Source organism: Choloepus didactylus, chromosome 2 (assembly GCF_015220235.1).
Source record: "Choloepus didactylus isolate mChoDid1 chromosome 2, mChoDid1.pri, whole genome shotgun sequence".
Taxonomy (NCBI): domain Eukaryota; kingdom Metazoa; phylum Chordata; class Mammalia; order Pilosa; family Megalonychidae; genus Choloepus; species Choloepus didactylus.
Genome location: NC_051308.1, coordinates 212266687 through 212287834, shown reverse-complemented (window position 1 = coordinate 212287834; position 21148 = coordinate 212266687). Strand labels below are relative to the sequence as shown.

Sequence of the window (21148 nt, the reverse complement as noted above, 5' to 3'; positions counted from 1 at the left end):
GTCTGCCCACACAAGACTGCATCGAAGATAATGGCGTTTTAGGGGACATAACACATTCAAACTGGCACATCTACCTACTGGGAAATCCTAAGTAGACTCTGGGGTCCTCCTATCCATCCCCTAACGTTATAGGAACTGAAGCCCAGGGAGTTTGGGTTGCCCAAGGTCACACCGCTAGTTAGGAGCTAGGGCGGAACAAGGACCAGAATGCCTCATGACTAGTGTGTGTGAGAGAGAGACAGACAGACAGACACAGAGACAGAATCGGAAACACTCAGTGAGTCTATGCCAATGCCTTGTGCCAGCGACTCCATCCAGTAAATTGTCAGCACTGGCAGAGCTGGAAGCCCAGCTGCTACTGCAGCCTCCCGGAGGTTGCACAGTCAGCATCTAAAGAGCCAAGTCATCTACCTGTGGTTTAATGAGCATCAGATGCTGCGACCAGGGACCTGAAGACCCAGAAAATTCTAATTTCAAGCCCACTCTTTATAGTCAATTATCATCACCACCCCACACCCTGGAGAGTCCAGGGTGGCAGGAACTGTAGAGCCAGCAGCTGGGGCAACTCCCGAAACACAGAGCCCCAACCCTAGGAGGACAGGAGACTTGGTGTCTGAACCTCAGAAATGTCCCCACTCCTGGGAAACAGCCAGACATTAGAAAATGGGACCTGAAGCTGGTCTGGAGAGAGTAAGTCCCAACATCTCTGGGAAGGGGTAAACAATCACTCTCTATTCCACAGCCCTCTCCTCCAGAATCACTTCATGGCAGTGAACAAGACTTTATTAACTGTGGAAGAGCCCAGGCAACAGGGATCAAATAAGTTGGCTGTGCCACACCCACTGGCTTGTCTGCCCAGCCCCCTTTTCTGGTTGAACTCGCCCTCTTCTCCTCCCGTGATGTCAGCTCTGGGCCCCCAGCTGTCACTGGTCATGTTCCTCCGCCCCATGGCCGTTTATGATTGGATAAGGAGTGGTCATGTGATCTGGGCAGGGTCCCTTCCCTGAGGACTGTGGAAAACTGCAGACGGTTGGGGTAGAAGGGGGAAGATTATCTCACTGGGTACATGGAACTTAGAAACTGGGAGCTGTGGACCGGGGAAGGAAAGAAATTCTGGCTTCAGAGAAAGAAGCATGAAGCAGAAAGGAACAGAGGTGAACGATTGAGAGAGTTTGGGGAAATCCAAAAATCTGACTCGCTGTAGCGTCCCTCCGCTGGTCCTCTGGGGCTCACAGGGAACCTGCGCTCAGTCTTCTGCTGAATTGTTTCTCTCTGCCTCAAACACCCTCGGGTCCTTCAACTGCCCCCTTTTGGATATGATCTAGAATGCCACCCCCATTTTACACTGCCCCGGAGTTGTCTCTAGCCTCTTTGGAGTGGAGTCCACTGTGGTAAGTGGATGGGGTCCAGCACCCCCCTGCCCCTTGCACGGAGCCCAAAGTCTATTTGCCTTATGGCGGCCCCTGCACTCAGTTGGTTCACGGGAAGCTGAGACCCCTGCATTTTATTCATGGGTGCTACCCTAAGGCCACCTTTTTCTCACTCTCCTTCCTTTTACTGGTGTCAGGCTTTCACAATGCTGCCCCCTAATGGGTTGTCCCTCTCTATTGGTTCTCGTGCCTTCTTCCCGAGGCTCTCTGCTTCCCTCTGCCTCCTACTACACCCCACCCTCAAGCCAGTGGGGGCTGCCTGAGACACAGATCTGACCACCTGAACCCTGTGTAAACCCTCCCACGGCTCCACTGACCTGCAGGATAGTCTAATTTCCTTGGAAGGGCAGCAGGGTCTGCCATGCTTTGCCCCAACCTCTCTCTCCAACCCATCTCCCCTGCTCCACACTTTGCAAATGAAATCTCTACAATACTTGTTGCCCCTGCAATGCCAGCCCCTGCTGCTCCATCATCCTACGGTAACTTTGTTTCTACATCATGGCAGGCAGCTTGGGAGTCAGACTGGGTTTGAATCCTCATTGTGTCCATTAGTTGTCTTGTAACCTTGTAAACTCGAAAAAACCCCATTCCCTCTCTGAGCCTCCCTTGCCTATTTGTAATAAAATATCCATCTTGCAGGGTCCTGAAGAGGATTTGAAGTAACACAGGTCCAACATCAAGCATAATGCCTGATACATCATGGTACTTACTAGGATTATATCCTATCCTATATGTCAAGAAAATTACTATTCATATATCAAAACCCAATTCAGGTGCAATCCCATCCATGAAGCCAGATTCCCCACCCAGCCCCAGGCTCTGAAAGAACTCCTGCCTCCGACCCCAGAGCAACATAAACCTGCCTGTCCCCTACCCTGTAACCGTGCATCCAGGTCTGTCCCCTTCCCCCTTCTCTCCTCTCCACCCCTCTCAGCTCTGCCAGGGCAAGGACCAGATCTGATTTCTCTCTCCAATCTCCAGTACATGGCCTGGCACACAGAAGAAATCTGTAAATGTTTATTTAATTGAATCACATTGAATTATTCAAACCTTATTGAATTCTGTCACCCAACATATTCTCCATTCCTCCCAGCTTTCAGAAGCTGGACTTCCTCCTTCATCAATAACAATAATAATAGCTAAACCTTATTGATTGTTTCTTGCTTGTCTGGCACTTTCTAGGTGTGTATCTCATGATTAACTCCTTCAGTCCTTACAGAAACCCCATGAGTTTGGCACTGTTATTAGCCTTGTTTTCCAAATGAGGGAACTGAGGCTAGTCCAAAATCAAATATCCAGGAAGTGGAGGTGATGGAATTGATGCATGTGCTCTGTTTCCAGCATATTTGTTGTTGTTGTTTACCTTTTTATTTTGAAATGATTTTAGATCCAGTTGCAGAGATGGCACAGAGTTCCCTTATACCCTTCACCCAGGTCCCTCTAATTTCAACATCTCCCATAACCATGGTATATTTATAAAAACTAAGAAAACAACATTGGCACAATATTATTAACTGAACTACAGACACTATTCAGATTCCCCAATTTTTCCATGAATGTGTTTTTTGTGTTCCAGGATCCAATCCGGCATCCCACATTGCATGTGGTTGCCACATCTCCTTAGTCTCCTCCAATCAGTGGCAACTGTACAGCCTCCTTGTCTTTCGTGACCACTTTTGAAGAGCAGCAGTCAGGTATTCTGCAGAATGTTCTACCCTTGGGGGTTGTCTGATGTTCTCTCATGAGTAAGCTGAGGTTCTGGATTTGGGGAAGGGTATCACCGAGGTGACACAGGCCTCCCATCACATCCTGTCAGGGGACCCATGATATCCACATGGCTGATTACTTGTGATGCTGACCTTGATCACTTGGTTAAAGTGGTGTCTGCCAGCTTCCTCCACTATAGTTACAGTGTTTCCACAGTTGCTTTTAATCACCATGCTCTAATACCTCTCAGTCAGTGCCAGTGGTGCTGGAAAAGCTCTCTGCCTGTCCGGACAGCGTGTTCACAGAGATGAGAGCCTGGAACAAAAGGATTCTGGGGTTGTCCCACGTGGGGACAAAGTGTCAGCCAGCCCACCTGGCATCCAGAGCATCAGGAAGGGGGTTCTCCCTATGGCTGGAATCACCAAGAAAGGCTTTCCAGGCATGGCAGGACTTGGAAGGGATCTGTGCAGGTGGCAGAGAAACTGGCACCACTAGAGCACAGAGGTGGGAATTCACTCTCCCAAGGAAAAGCAAGCGGGGACAGGGTTTAAATAAGAATGCAGTAGCTGGACTAAAATTACAAAAGATCATTACAGCCATTCCCCAGTCTCCAGGCAGAATGACTCTGAAACCCTTCCAGTCCCTTGAAAACATCCCCACACCTACAGCCTAGAGATTTAGAGTGATGGTTTCCAGACGGGGGAAAGTCAAGCTAGTGAGCTACCTCCCATATCCCTCCTCCCCTGCTCCTGCCTGTGTGCTCCCATTGAACTTCAGCGCGCTCTCTGGCATGTATCACAGCTGCCTTTGCTTCTAGCTATAAGCAAACAAGCTTGTCTGAGCCCCCAACCCCCCCCCACACACACACACACACACACACACATACTAGACTGCAGCAAGCATTGAGACTTGCCTGATGCTCTTTTGCTTCTCGCCCCTCTCCTCCCCAGGCACTGAGCTCAGGGCCCACACACAGTAGGGGCTTAACAAACGCTGTGGAAAGGCAGGAAGAAAGCAGATTAGCTTCTGCAAGAGGCATGGAGAAGAATGTTCTGAAGGCATTTTGTGACTCCCAGCACCTTTCAAAGCTCAGAAAATCATTTTAAAAACCGATGACTGTGAAATTTCAATTATATTCACAAGGAGGGCCAGAGTAAGCTGCAAGAAGCATAGAACAGTGGCTGTGCATTTCACCAGCGGAAAGAGCCTGCAAGAAGAACAAGCAGGATGGGGACCAGCCTTGAAGCCAGACCCAGCTGTTTCCAAAGACCAGTCACACATGAGCAGACCCAAATTCACAGCCCTTGGAAGAAGGGACAGCTCCATGGACATTAGAAGTCTATGAGGATGGGTGAGTCAATGCCTTCAACCAGCTACCAAAAATAACTTGGTGCTCAGAGGCTGCATTAATAGAGGTATAACATCCACACAAAAGGAGGTGATAGGCACTTTTTGCTCTGTGCTGGTTAAACCACAATCAGAGAATTGTGTTGAGAAAGGTAAACTGGGTTTTATGCAGAGGTTGGACGTAAGAATGGAAAAGGCCTGGAGTTAGCAGGTGAAAGGAGAGGAAGAGTGTTCCAGGAAGCAGGAAAATATATGCAAAGAATCTGAGAGACAATTGCTAACTGCTTCTGGGGACCCACAAGAAAGGTCAGCACTGCTTAAAGAGAGAGAGCAAGTTGTAGCCAGACTCAAGGCTGGAGAAGTAAGTGGTGGCTGGCCCTGCAGGGTCTCATAGTCACATCATGGATTTTATCCCGAAATAATTAGGAAGGCCTAATCTGTCCTTGCATATTGGCCAGGACTCACATTGGGCTAAGTCCCATCCACCACACGCATGCACATGCACACGCACACTCATGCATGCAATGGAGGGACAGCTCATCTGTGACCAGTAGGGACACTGCATTGGATGAGCTTCAAAGGAGTAGAGTGTGGGAATCCCTTGAGCCTTGAACATGGGAACATGGCCCAGTGGAGAACTTGGCCAAAGCTTCCATTTGACAATCTACATTCATTTATGGACCTGGCCTCCAGGGTTCTCAGAGAACCAGTGGTTGGCAGAAAAGGCTTCCAGCCGCAGAATTACATGATTTCTACTTTTCTTTATTGGTCTCGCCCTGCAGAAAACTAGGACCCAAGCTCATCTCTTTTCTGCTGTACCTCCCTTAAAGTGAAAAGAAGTAACCCCCTCCTCCATTGTTCCTATAGGGTGCACAGCCAAGTTTCCAGGACATTCTGGGCACATGTCTGAGTCCCTAGAGAAGATTTTTTGGCTGTTTCACTGCAGCAAACCAGAGGCTGTTAACATTTTATCTCTGCATGTGGAGGAGAGCCCTACTGCCCTCCACCCTGCACCAGCACTACTGGGCCCCTTTTCTTTGCTGGGTAGGTTATCAGTCATTGTTCTTACTGGTAAGCAACTAACTCTGACCAATTCAAGCAAAAATAAAATAAAATAAAATAAAATGATAAGACTTTATTGAAGGATACTGATGAGCTCACAGAGTCTCCAGGAGGTCCAGACAACCAGACATGGAGACTGTTTCACCAAGAACTATGTCCAAAACCAGGCCGCAGGACCAGTCTCAGCCACCAATGCCTCCAGCACAGACACATGCCTGGCACCCATGCCCGACACCAGATGCTGCTGCTAGGACCTCGGCCACAGAGGCTGCCATAGAGCAGATGCACCTGTCACAGGTGTTGCCACCCTCGCTGGGATGGATTCTGCAGGTCCCTGCTTCTTCACTCCCTATCAAGGTCCAGGGTGGGTGTGTATCTGAGTGGCAGAACCGAGGTCGCAAGCCCATGCCCTGACCACAAGGACAGCTGGCAAAGTAATCTTTCAGATTCTCTACTGACTGTTTTAAGACTCATATGCTGGAATAATTCTCAAACATGGGAAGGCAGTTCCGATGCTAGAAGAGCAACAACGTATGGCATATGCCCACTGTGGGTGGTTCCAAGTAACCCAGTGCCTGGTACCAACTTCAATTCTTGTCAAGGCTCCCTCAGTTTTAAGCAGCAACAAGCTCAAGACTAGGAGTGACGGGAGGTGGAATATAAGGTATTGGTGAGACTCAGAGAAACAGAAGGGCAGGGGCCACTACACAGGCAAGTCCCTTAGAATCTGTGACTCCAAGATCCTGTGAGACCAGGATCTCCGAAAACTCCCACTGGCAGCCCTGTGTTCACTCCCAGTGGAGACAGAAGGTCAAAGCCATAGGTACAACCATGTGCTGAGCTGAATTATCCCCCTTCTCCCCATGTGGTCAATCTTTGGGAGCTGGAGTTAAAAGTTGCAGGGACTTTGTCTCAAAGCACGTGCACAGGGCTAAGAGGGTCTCCACCCCACATATGCCCTGGAAACACCTGCTCCTTAGTCACAATTCCACATCAAGATTTTTGGGGACTGCCCCACCACAAAGCAGACTTCATCCTTTCCCCAGGTCCCTTTAGTCTGTCTGTCTGCATCCCTGGGCCCTTCCAAAAAGGGAAAAACCACCTAGCAAGCCTGGGCCATCTGTTCCTGCACCTTACAAAATCCTTTCCTGATTTCCAAGCCCAGAGGACCCCACTTGCCAGCAGTGTCACAGGATACAGAGGCCAGTGTTCTCTCCGACACCCCCTCTCTGTCTTTCCAGGTTCCTACCTAAAACTAGATAGAGGCAGGGAAGTAGGGCCACCCCAGGGAAACACGCTAAAATTAAACCACAATGAGAGCAGGATGACTAAAGCTTTCCCCCGTGATTAATTTAGGACATGCCACACTGGCCATCTCTTCCCAGAAATTAGATGAAACCTTTAAGGAAGAGGAGTGCTCTGTGTTACATAATCATACACTTGAGACACCCACCCACCCACCCCCTCTTTGGCCTAGAGAAAAGAATAATAATAATTAAGCTGATCTATTTATGGCTCTGAAAATCAGCAGTTCTGGGCCACACCTGCTAGGGTCGAGCTGAGCTATGGAAAGACTCTGTGAGATGTCCCCAAGTCTGCCTAACCGTGGCAGGCAAGATGCGGGAGCTGCCAACCTGCCCCCTTCGGGGAGAACACGAGGGCTATTTAGAACAGCTCGTTGATGGGGTCAAGGAGAGGAAGCCAGAGACTCTGAAGGGCATTTCATGTCATGAAATCCAGCCGGCGGCTCAGGCTCATCACTCAGCATAAGCCACACAGATTTATTTATATTTTGCACGAAAGAGGGAAATTACTTAGCCGTAGGGATCAATTCTTCAATCCAATGTTTCTAACATGGCAATAAATTTATTTCACTGTCTCCCTTTTTCTTTTGCCTCTTCTTGCAGCTTAAAGAAATAAGCCGTCCTCTGGGGAGGCAAAGGGAGGGGAGGTCGTTAAAAGGAAGTCAGGCCTGAAAGAAACAAGGCTCCGAGCCAGGAAGCCACCTGCTGAAGCAGCCTGGCATTGTGGAGCAAGCGCTGGAGGTGGAGCAAGGAGACCTGGATTCCAGACCCTGCTTCTGTCACCTTGCGGTGGAAGTAACTCTAAGCAAATCAGAGCTCAGTTTTGTCATCCGTGAAGTGGGGATCACTCTTCCGTACCCCACCGAGTCGTCATGAGAAGTAAATGAGACCACGTATACAAAGGCTTCCAGTTCAGCTCCAGATACACCAGCATGAGTGATTGAATATGAATTTTAACTGGATCTAATGATGTGACCCATAGCTCCTCTCTACCCAAGTTGGATAGTCTGTGATGTAACAGACCTCATAGCTTGAGTAAGGGAACATCTGGGGCCATTTCCCCAGGCCAGAGAGTACTAGCAGCCCCCAGCTGGGATGTTTCTGACAGCTCTGGGTTAAGGCTCCTGCAGAAGCCTCCAGCAGCTGGGCAGGAATGAGGGATGACCCCCTGCCCAGGCACACCTCTCCCCCGGAGACAGGCTTGGGCTGATGCATGGCCCCTGTAAACGTAGCTGCTGGTTAGTGTAATGTGATGGAGAGCCATTAACGTGAGGATTGGCTGGGAGGAAATGAAATAGTAGGGGTGAGAAGGGGAAATGACAGGGAATTTGCCTGCTGGGAGATGTTGAAAGGGGAAGGATGGGGACAGTCCAAGTGCAGGGAACTACAGTGCCCAAGATAAGAAGGCAGAACACGCAAAGGTGTTGGGGGAGTGGCCAGGAGCCCCAGGGAATGTGTAGAAAAAAGAGGAAGGTCATGCAAAATCCCATTCATCCTTCAAGGGCAGTGCCAAGTGTCCCTTCTTCCAGGAAGATGTTTCTGACCTGCTCTCTGTGGCTGTGCTCCTGCTCCCAAATGGCAACTGATCATATTCTTTCAAATCCCTCCAGTCTGGCCCCAGGTAGACTTCATTCTCCAAACTCAGCCCTACCACCCATCTCCAGACCTTTCTTCCACTCGGAGTGCCTTCCATGCGCCCATTTTCACCTGGCAATTCCTTTCATATCCTCCTAAGCCAACTCAAATGCCACCTTTTCTAGGACACGACCCCAGACCATCCCCCTGCATCCTTGGAATATTTTGCCTGCTTGGAGGCTTCCTTATGTTTTTCACCATGTTGTACCACCATTCATTCAAAACAAACATTTACTGAGAGTGGATACATAAAGCATGGCATATGCATACAGTGGAACCCCACTCAGCAATAAAAGGTAATGATTACTAATACACACAATGTGGATCTCAAAAATATTATGTTGAGCGAAAGAAACCAAACACAAGAGTACATACTATTTGAGTCTCTTTTTATACAGTTCAAAAACAGGCAAAGTTAATCCATGGTGAGAAAAATCAGAAGAGTGAGTGTCTCTGGGGGCAGGAAGATTGACTGGAAAGGAATGTGCAGAACATGGGAATTTTCTGGGGATAAAAATGTTCTAGACCTGTGTTGTCCAACCCGGTAACCTGGGCTAGTGGCTAATCTGAAATGAGATGTGCTGTGGTATAAAATGCATCCTGGAGAGGAAGAAACTAAGATGGTGGCTAGGTGAGACAGGGCAAAAAAAACACCTCCATGAAAAACACTAGATAAAAACCAGAAAGTGACCTAGAATACTGGTTACAGCAATGCGCCAGCTGGACGAGTTCTACTAGTTCCACAGGGGCCGTGTACTTGGTGAAACCGGGAATCTGCATTCTGAAACAAGTGAGTAAGCTGGCTGGAAGACCCGCAGCCATGCAGCGGTCTGGGGAAGCCAGGGTTTGGCATTTGGAAACCCACTGGCTCTTTAAAAAAAAAAAAAAAAAGGGAGAAACCCAGGAGCAGCTGCAGTTGCGATAGTGGGAACCACGCAGTAAAACACAGCAAGAAGGGGCTGGGCCGGCCTCTCGGTGTCTGGCCTGGAAGATAGTCTGCTGCAGATACCCTCGGGGCCGGGGGAATGGAGGGGAGAGCCAGAAGCAGAAAGAAACCCCGCAGCTAGCAGCTGGCTCCCCGGAGGGCTGGATAAACTCCTGCCCGGGGCCGTGCCCACAGCCCAGAGCCCTGCCAGTTGTCCTGGAGCTGGGAAGGAGGAACTGTGTGAGGAGGGAGGTGTGGTGACACCCCGTTCGGTCATCTTTGCATCAGGCTGCAAGCGCCGCTGCACGGCCCGGCGGCCCGGGGCTTCCCTTGAGGGACGGCGTGCACTGGTGACGTAGCACAGCATACCCTTGGCAGAGGTCCTGGAGGATTGCAGCTGGGCGGGGAGACCCACTCAGAGAACCCAGGGACACTACACCAAGTCCGGTGGTTTGTGGGACAGCGAGAGGGAGGGTCTGGGGCTGAAATGAAATGAAGGCTTAGACTCTTGCGGCAGCCTTGAATCTCCAGGAACCTGGGGGATTTGAATATTAAAGCTGTCCTTCCTCCCTGGCCACCCATACACACGCCCCACATTCAGGTCGGACAGCTCCAGCAACACACCCAAACTGAGTTCTCCAACTGAACCCCACAAGAATCATTTCCCCACACACTGTGGGGACAAGGTGGAGAACTGACTTGAGGGGTATAGTTGATTCACAGACGCCATCTGCTGGTTAGTTAGAGAAAGTGTACACCACCAAACTGTGTTTCTGAAAAATTAGATTGGTATTTTTTTTACAACTTGAAAGAACCCTATGAAACAAAGCAAATGCCAAGAGGCCAAAAACAACAGAAAATCTTAATGCATATGATAAAACCAGACAATATGGAGAATCCAACTCCAAACACACAAATCAAGATATCAGAAGAGACACAGTACCTCACACAATTAATCAAAGAACTACAATCAAGGAATGAAAACATGGCAAAGGATTTAAAGGACATCAAGAAGACCATGGCCCAGGATATAAGCAACATAAAGAAGACCCTAGAAGAGCATAAAGAAGATATTGCAAGAGTAAATTAAAAAAATAGAAGATCTTATGGAAATAAAAGAAATGGTTGGCCAAATTAAAAAGACTCTGGATATTCACAATACAAGACTAGAGGAAGCTGAACAACATCTCAGTGTCCTAGAAGTCCACAGAACAGAAAATGAAAGAACAAAAGAAAGAATGGAGAAAAAAATTGAAAAAATCGAAATGTATCTCAGGGATACGATAGATAAAATAAAACATCCAAACTTAAGACTCATTGGTGTCCCAGAAGGGGAAGAGAAGGGTAAAGGTCTAGAAAGAGTATTCAAAGAAATTGTTGGGGAAAACTTCCCAAACCTTATACACAATATAAACACACAAAGCATAAATGCCCAGCAAACACCAAAAAGAATAAATCCAAATAAACCCACTCCAAGACATATTCTGATCAGACTCTCAAATACTGAAGAGAAGGAGCAAGAAGAGAAGGAGCAAGTTCTGAAAACAGCAAGAGAAAAGCAATTCACCACATACAAAGGAAACAACATAAGACTAAGTTGTGACTAGTCAGCGGCCACCATGGAGATGAGAAGGCAGTGGCATGACATATTTAAAATTCTGAGAGAGAAAAATTTCCAACCAAGAATACTTTATCCAGCAAAACTCTCCTTCAAATTTGAGGGAGAGCTTAAATTTTTCACAGACAAACAAATTCTGAGAGAGTTTGCCAATAAAAGACCTGCCCTACTTCAGATACTAAAGGGAGCCCTACCAACAGAGAAACAAAAAAAGGAGGAAGAGATATAGAGAATTTTATCAGACATATATAGTACCTTACATCCCAAATCACCAGGACACTCATTTTTCTCTAGTGATCACAGATCTTTCTCCAGAAGGGACCATAAGCTGGGACATAAAATAAGCCTCAAGAAATTAAAAAAAAAAAAATTGAATATACTCAAAGCACATTCTCCAACCACAATGGAATACAAATAGAAGTCAATAATTTTTGAACTGTAACTCCACTATTTACTTCCTACATGATATAAAATACACAAACTCTAATGACAAATCAGTGGTTTTGAATTCAATGTAAAATATGTAATTTTAGACAACTATATAAAGGTGGGGGAATGGAGGAGTATAGGAACATAGTTTATGTGTCTTATTGAAGTGAAGATGGTATCAAAGAAAAATAAGATTGATATGGATTTAAGAGGTTAATTTTAAGCCCCACAGTAAACACAAAGAAATTATCAGAGAATATAACCATAGAGATGAAGAGTAGAGTATGGGTTAAGAGAAATGGGGGAAGGGGCAATGGGGAGTTAAGAAATGAGTGTAGGGTTGCTGTTTGAGGTGAAGGGAAATTTCTAGTAATGGATGATGGGAAAGAGCATTACAACATTCTAAATGTGATTAATCCCACTAATGGAAGGCTATGGAAGGAGTGGAATGGGAAGATTTAGGATGTGTATATGTTTCCACAACTGAAAAAAAAAAAAAAAAAGACAGTCTAGATAGATGACAATTGAATGCCAAGGATGAACTTGGATGGGATTGGAGGATGGAGAACAGGTGGCTCAAAGGGACACAGTTGAGACATAAGGAAAAGGAAATATAGAATGTAAGCTTTGTATCATTGTTGAATCTGCTGTACTTCTTAGCTGTGCTTAATGGTATTGCATAAAAGAATGTTCTTGTTCATGGGAAGTGTATACGTGAATTATAGTGTATGTTCAAGGATGTGTGCAGCTAGCTCTCATATGTTCAGAAGACAGAGCAATAGATGATGGATGATAGACAGAGAGCGAGGGAGGGAAAGAAATAGCAATGTGACAGCATGTTTAAGTTGGTGGATTGAGCTATCAGGGGAGGGGGGTCAGGGTATGATGGAATTCTGTGTGTGGGGTTAGTATTGTTTTTGCAACTGTTCCTATAACTTTGAATTTATTTCAAAAAAAAAAAAATGCATCCTGGATTCCAAAGACTTAATATGACAAAAAGAAGGTAAAAGAGCTCATTAACAAATTTTTATATTCATTGAATTTTGAAATGAAAATGTCTTGGATACATTGGGTTAAATAAATACATTAACAAAGTTAATGTCTTTATACATTTGTAATATGGCTACTAAAACATTTAAAATTATATATTCAGCTCATATTATATTTCTATGAGGCAGTACAGCTCTGGATCCTGAAGGGGGTGTTGGTTGCACAGGGGTCTGCGATGGATTGAGGCTAAGTACCCCAGAAAAGATCATGTTCCTTTAACACATTCCTGTGGGTATAGACTTATTGTGGGTGGGACCTTTTTATTAGGTTATTTCAATTGAGATGTGACCTATCTTACCTCATTCAAGGTGGGTCTTAATCCTCTTTCTGGAGTCCTTTATAAGAGGATAAAAGACACAGAAAAAAACCCCAGAGAAGCTAAGAGAGCCAGAGGGGCTGAAAGACAAGAACACATACAGAAGCTCAAAGAGGAAGCCACTGAAGCCAGAAGCCAGAAGCAACGAAATGGGGAGAGAAGGGAGAGACCAGCAAACGTCGCCTTGTGCCTTGCCACATGACAGAGGACCCGAGGATCCCCAGAAGCCAGTCTTCAGGGAGAAGGTATTCTCTTGTTGATGCCTTGAGCTGGACATTTTCACAGCCTCAGAACTGTGAACTTGTAAGTTGATAAATCCCCACTGTAAAAGCCAACCCTTTTCTGGTGTATTGCATTTCGTCAGTTTTAGCAAACCAAAAACAGGGTCCACATTTGTCAAAACTCATCAGGCTGTACCCATAAAATCTGTGTAGCTCACCTATGTAAATTCTACCTCAATTAGGAGACAAATACCTTTTGAGCACCTGTTGTATGCCGGCAGACTCTGTGTTGGGGTGCAGAAAAAGACCCAGTCTCTGCTCAATCTAATTGAGAAACTGACTTTACTCAAACACACGTTCAAAAGAGTGAGCCTCTCCCCTTACCAAGCTTACGGCTGTTGAGGGCAGGAGCTGCATTTGGGCATCTTTGCCACCCATCGCTGCCTTGCCCACGAAGGGATGCACATTAGGTGCTCAGCAAATTCTGATGCACTTAGTCAAAACATTGAATTGGTTAAAATTCATTTGCAGCAACAGGCAGTGAGTCAGAGGATAACTGGGGCATGTTTCTGCTTTTAAGGCAGACCAGCTAATATGTGCAAGCTTTGCCTTTTTATAAAAATTTTCAGAGACAGAAGGGTCCAGAGTCCATCTCCATGTTTGATCTGCTCCTTTGGTATATATTTAATCCTGGCATAAGTCATGAAATTTTTTTGATTAAATACTCTGAGCCTCTTGGGTAAACTCTGTGAGAAGCGGGATGATCAAAATTAATCAAAGAAAATAAAATTTCTTATTTAAGTTGGATTGCATATATATGGACTACTTTATTCTCCAGAGATTTTGAAGGTAAAACACATAAGGAAGCATCCCCACAAAGCAGGTGTTTCCCAGGTCTGTGTATTCACAGAAGTTGTTTCAGAAAGATTTGTAACCAGGCCTCAGCTGATTTTCTCAGATTCTAGGTGAGGTAGGGACTAAAAGAAATAGAGAAAGGGAAAAAAGAAGGGGAAGTTACAAATACCCTTTGTGTTTGGGGATTCCCAAAGTGCATGAAGTTTCCTACGGACTTCGGAAAGAGAATCAGTCACAAAAACTATGCTTAAACTGTACTCTTAAAAAAATCTTTATCATTTTTTTTCTGTCTAACCTAATGTGTGCTTATGATTTTTAAAATCAGTATTACAGAAAAATATAACAGAGCGCATGAGATTTTTCCCCACCCCACCCCCCAAGATAACTACTGTTCACAGCTTGGTCTGTATTCTAAGTCTATATTCTGGACTTGCCAAACAGCACAGGCTCCAGCTCCACAATGTCCACTTCCACACATCTTGGGAATAAAGGGGAACCAGTCAGGTGATCCCTGTTTGCTGACGAGGTTTTTTAAAGAAAGCCACCCCGTCACCTGGAAGAAGTCACTTAAATGTCTGGATCCAACTTGTAGCAGTCAAGAAGGAACTTCTAAATTCTTTCATTTCAGGGTGCTTATTGACTTCTGCTCTGAGCTTTACACAGGGTAAAGGAGACACAAAGAAGGGTCAGACCAGCTCCCTGCCTTCAAGAATCTCACAATCCAGTGATGGAAGTACAATGAGCACAGCCACTGCCAGGTCGCAGGTAAGAAGGACTCAGCAAGTATTTGGAAAGCATAGGAAGGATGAGATTCATTCCATCCTGGGGGAAGCTGAGAAATAGTTTCCGAGCACCGTGTTGGACTCAGGGTCCACACACATGGCTCAGGATGGTCTCCCCACTCCCCCTTGCCCCTCACCTTCACATCAGCCAGAGAGATCATTTTAAAACGTAAATCAGATCATATTACTCCTCTAGTTAAACTTTAAATGATTACCAATAACACTTCAAATAAAGCCCAAATTTCTCAACATGGGTATATTAGTCAGCTACTACTGCCTAACGAACCACCCTAAAACACAGTAATATAAAACAACAACCATTTATTATCACATCTCCACAGGTCAGCTGGATTGGCTAATCTAGCTGGGGTGATTCTGTTTCACATTTCTCGCATCCTCTTCAGACCAACTAGCAGCCTGGGCGTGTTTTTCTCATGATAATGGCAGAATGCAAGAGAGGAGGTAAAAACATACCACTTCCCTCAAGGCCTAGGCCTGGGACTTCTGAATAAATATCATTGGCCAAAGCAAGTCCACATGGCCAACCCCAAAGCCAAGGGGCAAGGGTCATTGCAAGGGTATGGATGCAGGCAGGGGTGAAGAATTGAGGCCATTAATGCAATCTATGGCCCAGCCTCTACCTACTTCTCCAGACTCACCCGATTTCATTTCATTCCCCTTCTTTGCTCCAACCACACTGACCATTTTTCACTCCCTCAAATGCAACCAGATCTTTCCCACTCCAAGGGCTTTGCACAGCTCTTCCTTCTGCCTGAAAGAGTCTGTTCCTCTTTCTTTGCATAACTGGCCTTCTCTGGTCCTTCGGATCTCAGCTTAAATGTCACTTCCTTGGAGAGGTCTTTCATAACCCCCCAACAAAATCAGAGTCTGCTGTCACTATTTCCTGTGATGCCCTTCATCACGTCCAACACAATTTGTTGTTCTATTTATTTTTCAATTGTCCCTTTGTCCCCGTCCCCACTAGACTATAAGCTCCACAAGGAAAGACAATGTGTCCATTTGATTCACCATTAGAACCTCAATGCCTTGCACGGTGTTTGACACACAGTAGGTGCTCAATTCATATTTGAACGAAAAAGTGAAAGTGTCATTGCGGTTACATTTGAGCTGCCCTTCGAAGGAGGACTGGAATTTGAAAGGCAGATGGGAGAAAAGTCATCCCAGGCATAAGAAACAGCCTAAGGCAGTGATTCTCAAAATGTAGCCTACAGATCAGCCCCAGCAGCATCTCCTGGAACTTGTCAGAAATGCACATTCTCAGGGACCCACCACAGGCTTACTAAATCAGACTCTCTGGGGGTGGGACCCAGCAATCTGTGTTTTAACCAGCTCTGTAGATGATTCTGATGCAGGCTAAAATTTGAGAACCATGGGCCTTAGTCAGAGGTCAGCAAACTTTTCCCATAAAGGACCAGATAGTAAATATGGTCTCTGTTGCAGCTACTCACTTCTGCAATAAGAGCATGGAAGCAGGCCCAGGCAAGACGTAAGTGTGTGGATATGGCTGTGTCCCAATAAGACTCCACTACAAAACCAAACAGATTTAGTCTGTAGGCCATGCCAAGCCCTGGTTCTAAGCAAAGGTATGTGTGTCACGATGTACTTTTTCTAACTCCCAATTCACACCTCTAATCAAAGGAATTAAATTTCAGAGCTAAACAATGCTCTTTTTTATAAAAACCCTATTCATTCAACAAATTAGTAAATGCCTCCTCTACCACAGGCATCCAACATGCAAAAACGAAAATGAGGCATCAGCAGTCTCCAGAAAAGGGAACTCTTTCATTAGCTGAGCAGCTGCTATGAGCCAGTGACTTCACATGCTGTCCCATTAATTCATCACACCCACCCTACAAGGTTGGTGTCATGGTAGCCACTTGACAATAAAAGAAACTGAGGTTCAAGGGTTCGAAGCAACTTGTCCTAAGCCACAGAGCCAAGAATCGGCAGAACAAGGATTCACATCCAGTTCTGACCAATTCCACAGACAGGGCTAGGTCTCTCCAAGGGCAGGTTGCCACAGAGGGCCTGGAGCAACCGGAGCTTTATTATTTAAGCCACCCTAGTGGGGGTGTCTTCATGATGAGGTGTACTGTCACGCCATGAGGCCTAGCCAGCATCATTCTCCCCTCCCCACCCCCATCCCCAGTCCCACCACCAGCACTTGCTTTTTCTGCCTTTGGGAAAGTCGAATGTCACTCTTGTCCCATCTGCCAACAGAGCTGCAAAATGGATCCCAAGAAAACTGCCAAGATAAATCACAGCTTTCCAATGTGTTGTATGCCTCTTCTCAAAATGCGACCTGGGGTTCCCTGGGACACGGGGAACGTTACTATTATTTAATAACATGCAAAGCAATTTTTTAGAAAGAATGCACTTTTTTGGATGTACATTGATTGAATCCCTTCTCCCTGACTGGAGAGTTAAATCAGGCCTTTCAGACAGGTGATTGAAACGATGCTAGAAGTCGATTTGGTTTCACTCAAAGCCGCCCTTGTGAGAAGGGAGCTAAGAGCTTGCCCGCTATCTCAAGAATCATCAAATTAAGCTGGAGCTGACAGGGAGCCGGAAAGGCTGTTTCAGCCCCAGCCTCTGGCTGCAGCTTGTTCAGAAGAGCCGGGCTCTCCAGGGGCCAGAGACTCCCACCCCTCCCGCCCAGGAAGTTTTTCCTTCCCGCCAATATAACGCCGTTTTTGCTGCAGGTGAGCTTTGCAGAAATAAATTCATGTCTTCTCTGCAGTAACTGGAGCATGAAAGTGGCCCAGGGCTTCGGGGCAGAGACCAATGGGCACAAGCCCCATGCCAGGGAAGACACCTGGAGTCCTGGGGGGCTGCTTGAACGGGGACGGCACGAGGAGCTCTGGAAACGTCCCTGTCCCGGCATCACTTCTGCATAGCAGCCACTAGTGCATTCACGTGCCCCTGCCCCCCCTTCTGACCCCCCTGAGACCTGGTTCCATAGAGAATCATCCCCTAGCAATGGTCTCGCTCCCCCCACAAAGGGTGAAACAAAGGACTTTCCAAAATGCTGAAGCATTTCAAATTACCCTTTTGGAGAAGTGGATTCCTGGAAACAGTCAACAAAATCCTCCTATCCGCCTCTTTCCCAGAGCCATCATGTGCTTTATCTCCACACATTAGGGCCCGACCCACTCTCCCCCTTTTCTCTCTTTGTCTCCTGACCCTTTCCCAGGGCCACTTCTCCCTCTTCCCCAAAGACGGTGTCAAAATACTTTGGAGATTAAATGAAAATTGTATCCAGAATGTGATCAGCTCAGCTCAGCCAGAAGCCTCCTGCCCCTCCTTCCGACATCCCAGCTGCCATGCCAAAGATTCTTTCACAACTGGGTGGGGGGACAAATGGAGAAAGCCCCAGAGCAGTGACCTGGCAGGCACAGGGGGTGGGGTGAGGCTACCCTGAGAACCCATCTCGCTGCCAGAGAGGACCAATGAGTGAGCAGGCTGAGAAGCATCCTCCCTGGAAATAGGTCACCCCCGTGCCTCACCTCCCCATGCTGCCCCCTTGCATGTATCTCGTGGGAGAGCCAGGTTTTGCGGGTCTGTGATGTGGTGTGGCCTAGAGCCTGAGCTCAGCTGCCTGTGACAGCAAGGGCAGCCCCCTGCTCCTCCCCAAACCTAGACGCACCAAAGTGAACCAGGTGTGGGGTCTGGTGATGGCAAGGGATACAGAGAAGAGAATGGGACTGGACTAGACACACTTGCCCAAAAGCAGGTGGAGATTTATTGGTCTTTGTAACTCCAATGGCTTCCTCTGGCTCCATGCAAGCAAGAGACCAGGGGGAGAGGAAGAAAGAGGAAATCAGGCAGAAAATGAACTTTTGCGGATGCACCAGACTAGAAACTGACCCGAGGGACAATGCAGATCCATCAGGGCCCCAGGCAAAGGGATCCTGGAACTGCTCCCAACTCAGGGGAACTGGCAATCTATCCAGACCCAGAGAGGGCAAAATGCTAATTGACTTTCAGGTGGGAGCAAGAACTCTGGGGAAGTCAGAGACGCAGGTTCCCCCACTAGTTAGCCATGTCACAGCCTCTCCCTGGGCCTCAGTATCTTCATCTGTAAAATGGGTTGGATGAGATCATCTCCAAGACACCTTTTCACAGTTACTCTGTAATTGCTTCACATAGGTAGCTGGTGTCTTGCCAGCGCTCCCTGCCTGGGGTAAAATGTGATTTTTTTTTGGGGGGGGGGGGTTGGGGTGGGCTCGGAGGGCAAGCCAAAGAGTATGCTGCTAACATAGGAACTCCCCAGGAGGAAGATCCAGAGAGGAAAAAAGATAGAGACACCAGAACACACATCGAGACCTGGTGGCAACAGTGAAGCTGGGGTGGGGGGTACAGCCAAGCTGCCACATCCCCATCCCACCCTCCCCTTTGAACACTTAGCCTGAAACCAAACACCCTGCATTATTCTGTCTTTTTTTTTTATCTTCATTTTATTGAGATATATTCACATACCACGCAGTCATACAAAACAAATCGTACATTCGATTGTTCACAGTACCATTACATAGTTGTACATTCATCACCTAAATCAATCCCTGACACCTTCATTAGCACACACACAAAAATAATAAGAATAATAATTAAAGTGAAAAAGAGCAATTGAAGTAAAAAAGAACACTGGGTACCTTTGTCTGTTTGTTTGTTTGTTTCCTTCCCCTATTTTTCTACTCATCCATCCATAAACTAGACAAACTGGAGTGTGGTCCTTATGGCTTTCCCAATCCCATTGTCACCCCTCATAAGCTACATTTTTATACAATTGTCTTCGAGATTCATGGGTTCTGGGTTGTAGTTTGATAGTTTCAGGTATCCACCACCAGCTACCCCAATTCTTTAGAACCTAAAAAGGGTTGTCTAAATTGTGCGTAAGAGTGCCCACCAGAGTGACCTCTCGGCTCCTTTTGGAATCTCTCTGCTACTGAAGCTTATTTCATTTCCTTTCACATCCCCCTCTTGGTCAAGAAGATGTTCTCCGTCCCACGATGCCAGGTCTACATTCCTCCCCGGGAGTCATATTCCACATTGCCAGGGAGATTCACTCCCCTGGGTGTCTGATCCCACGTAGAGGGGAGGGCAGTGATTTCACCTTTCAAGTTGGCTTAGCCAGAGAGAGAGGGCCACATCTGAGCAACAAAGAGGCATTCGGGAGGAGGCTCTTAGGCACAATTATAGGGAGGCCTAGCCTCTCCTTTGCAGCAACCGTCTTCCCAAGGTTAAAACCTATGGTAGAGGGCTCAACCCATCAAACCACCAGTTCCCTATGTCTGTTATTACCTTCTCCTTTTTTACCTTTCTGGCACCCACCAGATTTATTTTTGGTATTTATTTTTTGTATTTATTTACATAGCAAATCTCATTACAGAGCACTATATGTGTCAGGCACTGTTCTGTTCTAAGTGCTTTACAAATATTAACTCACTTAATCCTCATAACAAGCCTATGAGATAAATGCCATTGCTAATCCCATTTTACAGAAAAGAAAACTCTGGCACAGACGATCAAAGAACTTGCCCGAGATCACCACAGTTAGTGAGCAGCAGAGACAGGATTCGCAGCCACGTGCTTCCTACGGGGGCAGCTGGTGTGTGTGTGTGTGTGTGGTGGGTGGGTGGGGGGGGGGTTAGAGGAGCTTAGGCCTGTTTTATTCACAATCTAGCACATAGAGATACTCAATAAATTTATTCAATCTACAAATGAAAGATAGGACACAGGATGGCTGCCATGGGCTCAAAATGTCACCAAAGAGATCTGCGGGGCCCAGGCCGGCTCCCCCTCCCACTGTGAAGAGGAGCCAAGGACAGGGTGGGGTCTGCACCCTGGACCTGAGCTTTGATGAGATCTGGGGAGAATCCTGGAGTCAGACTTGAACCCTTCTTGGGGCTGTAGGAACCTCCATCTTCCCCTTCCCGTGGCTTCCCCTGCACCCCCCTCTGCCTCCTTGGTTGGAGACTCCAATTAATTATGCCGTGTAATTAGATAAAGAATATTCATTTTTCATTAATGACTGTAAACTCTTGCTCTGTGGCTGAGTTCCTTATATTTTAATTAAGCAGGGCTCCTGAAAGCCGCGTGGCTCCTCTGCGAGTGCTCCCTCTTATAATGAACAGTCACTTAGAATTTTAAGAAGTGAAGGATTCCTTCCCCAAGTTAATTGCCTCAAAATTAGCTTAATCACAGCTCATTTAAACTTATCTAAACAACAGCGCAAGGAGTTCCAGGAAATAGGGGTTCTGGCTTTGCTTGTTTAAAGTCAAAACAGTAATAATAAAATAAAAGTCCCCTCTGGCGGGAAGCAGTGACCCTTGGGTCCGTTAGCTGCCTCTTGCTCAGAGCCGGAAAATTCCAGCACCAGAGGGTTGAACAGGAGCAGGGACCTTCAGCCTCTTCGGGGACCAACGGCCTGTCTACGGCTGCCTGGG

At 46.7% G+C, this 21148-nt stretch overlaps 1 long non-coding RNA gene across 1 annotated transcript; it reads left to right on the top strand.

The window, feature by feature from the left end:
- Positions 1 to 1045: 1045 nt before the first annotated feature.
- Positions 1046 to 8799, top strand: LOC119519871. The gene is made up of 4 exons (XR_005214106.1): positions 1046 to 1391; positions 3007 to 3124; positions 4088 to 4488; positions 7454 to 8799. It is a non-coding gene; the product is annotated as an uncharacterized LOC119519871 (long non-coding RNA).
- The last annotated feature ends 12349 nt before the right edge of the window (positions 8800 to 21148 follow it).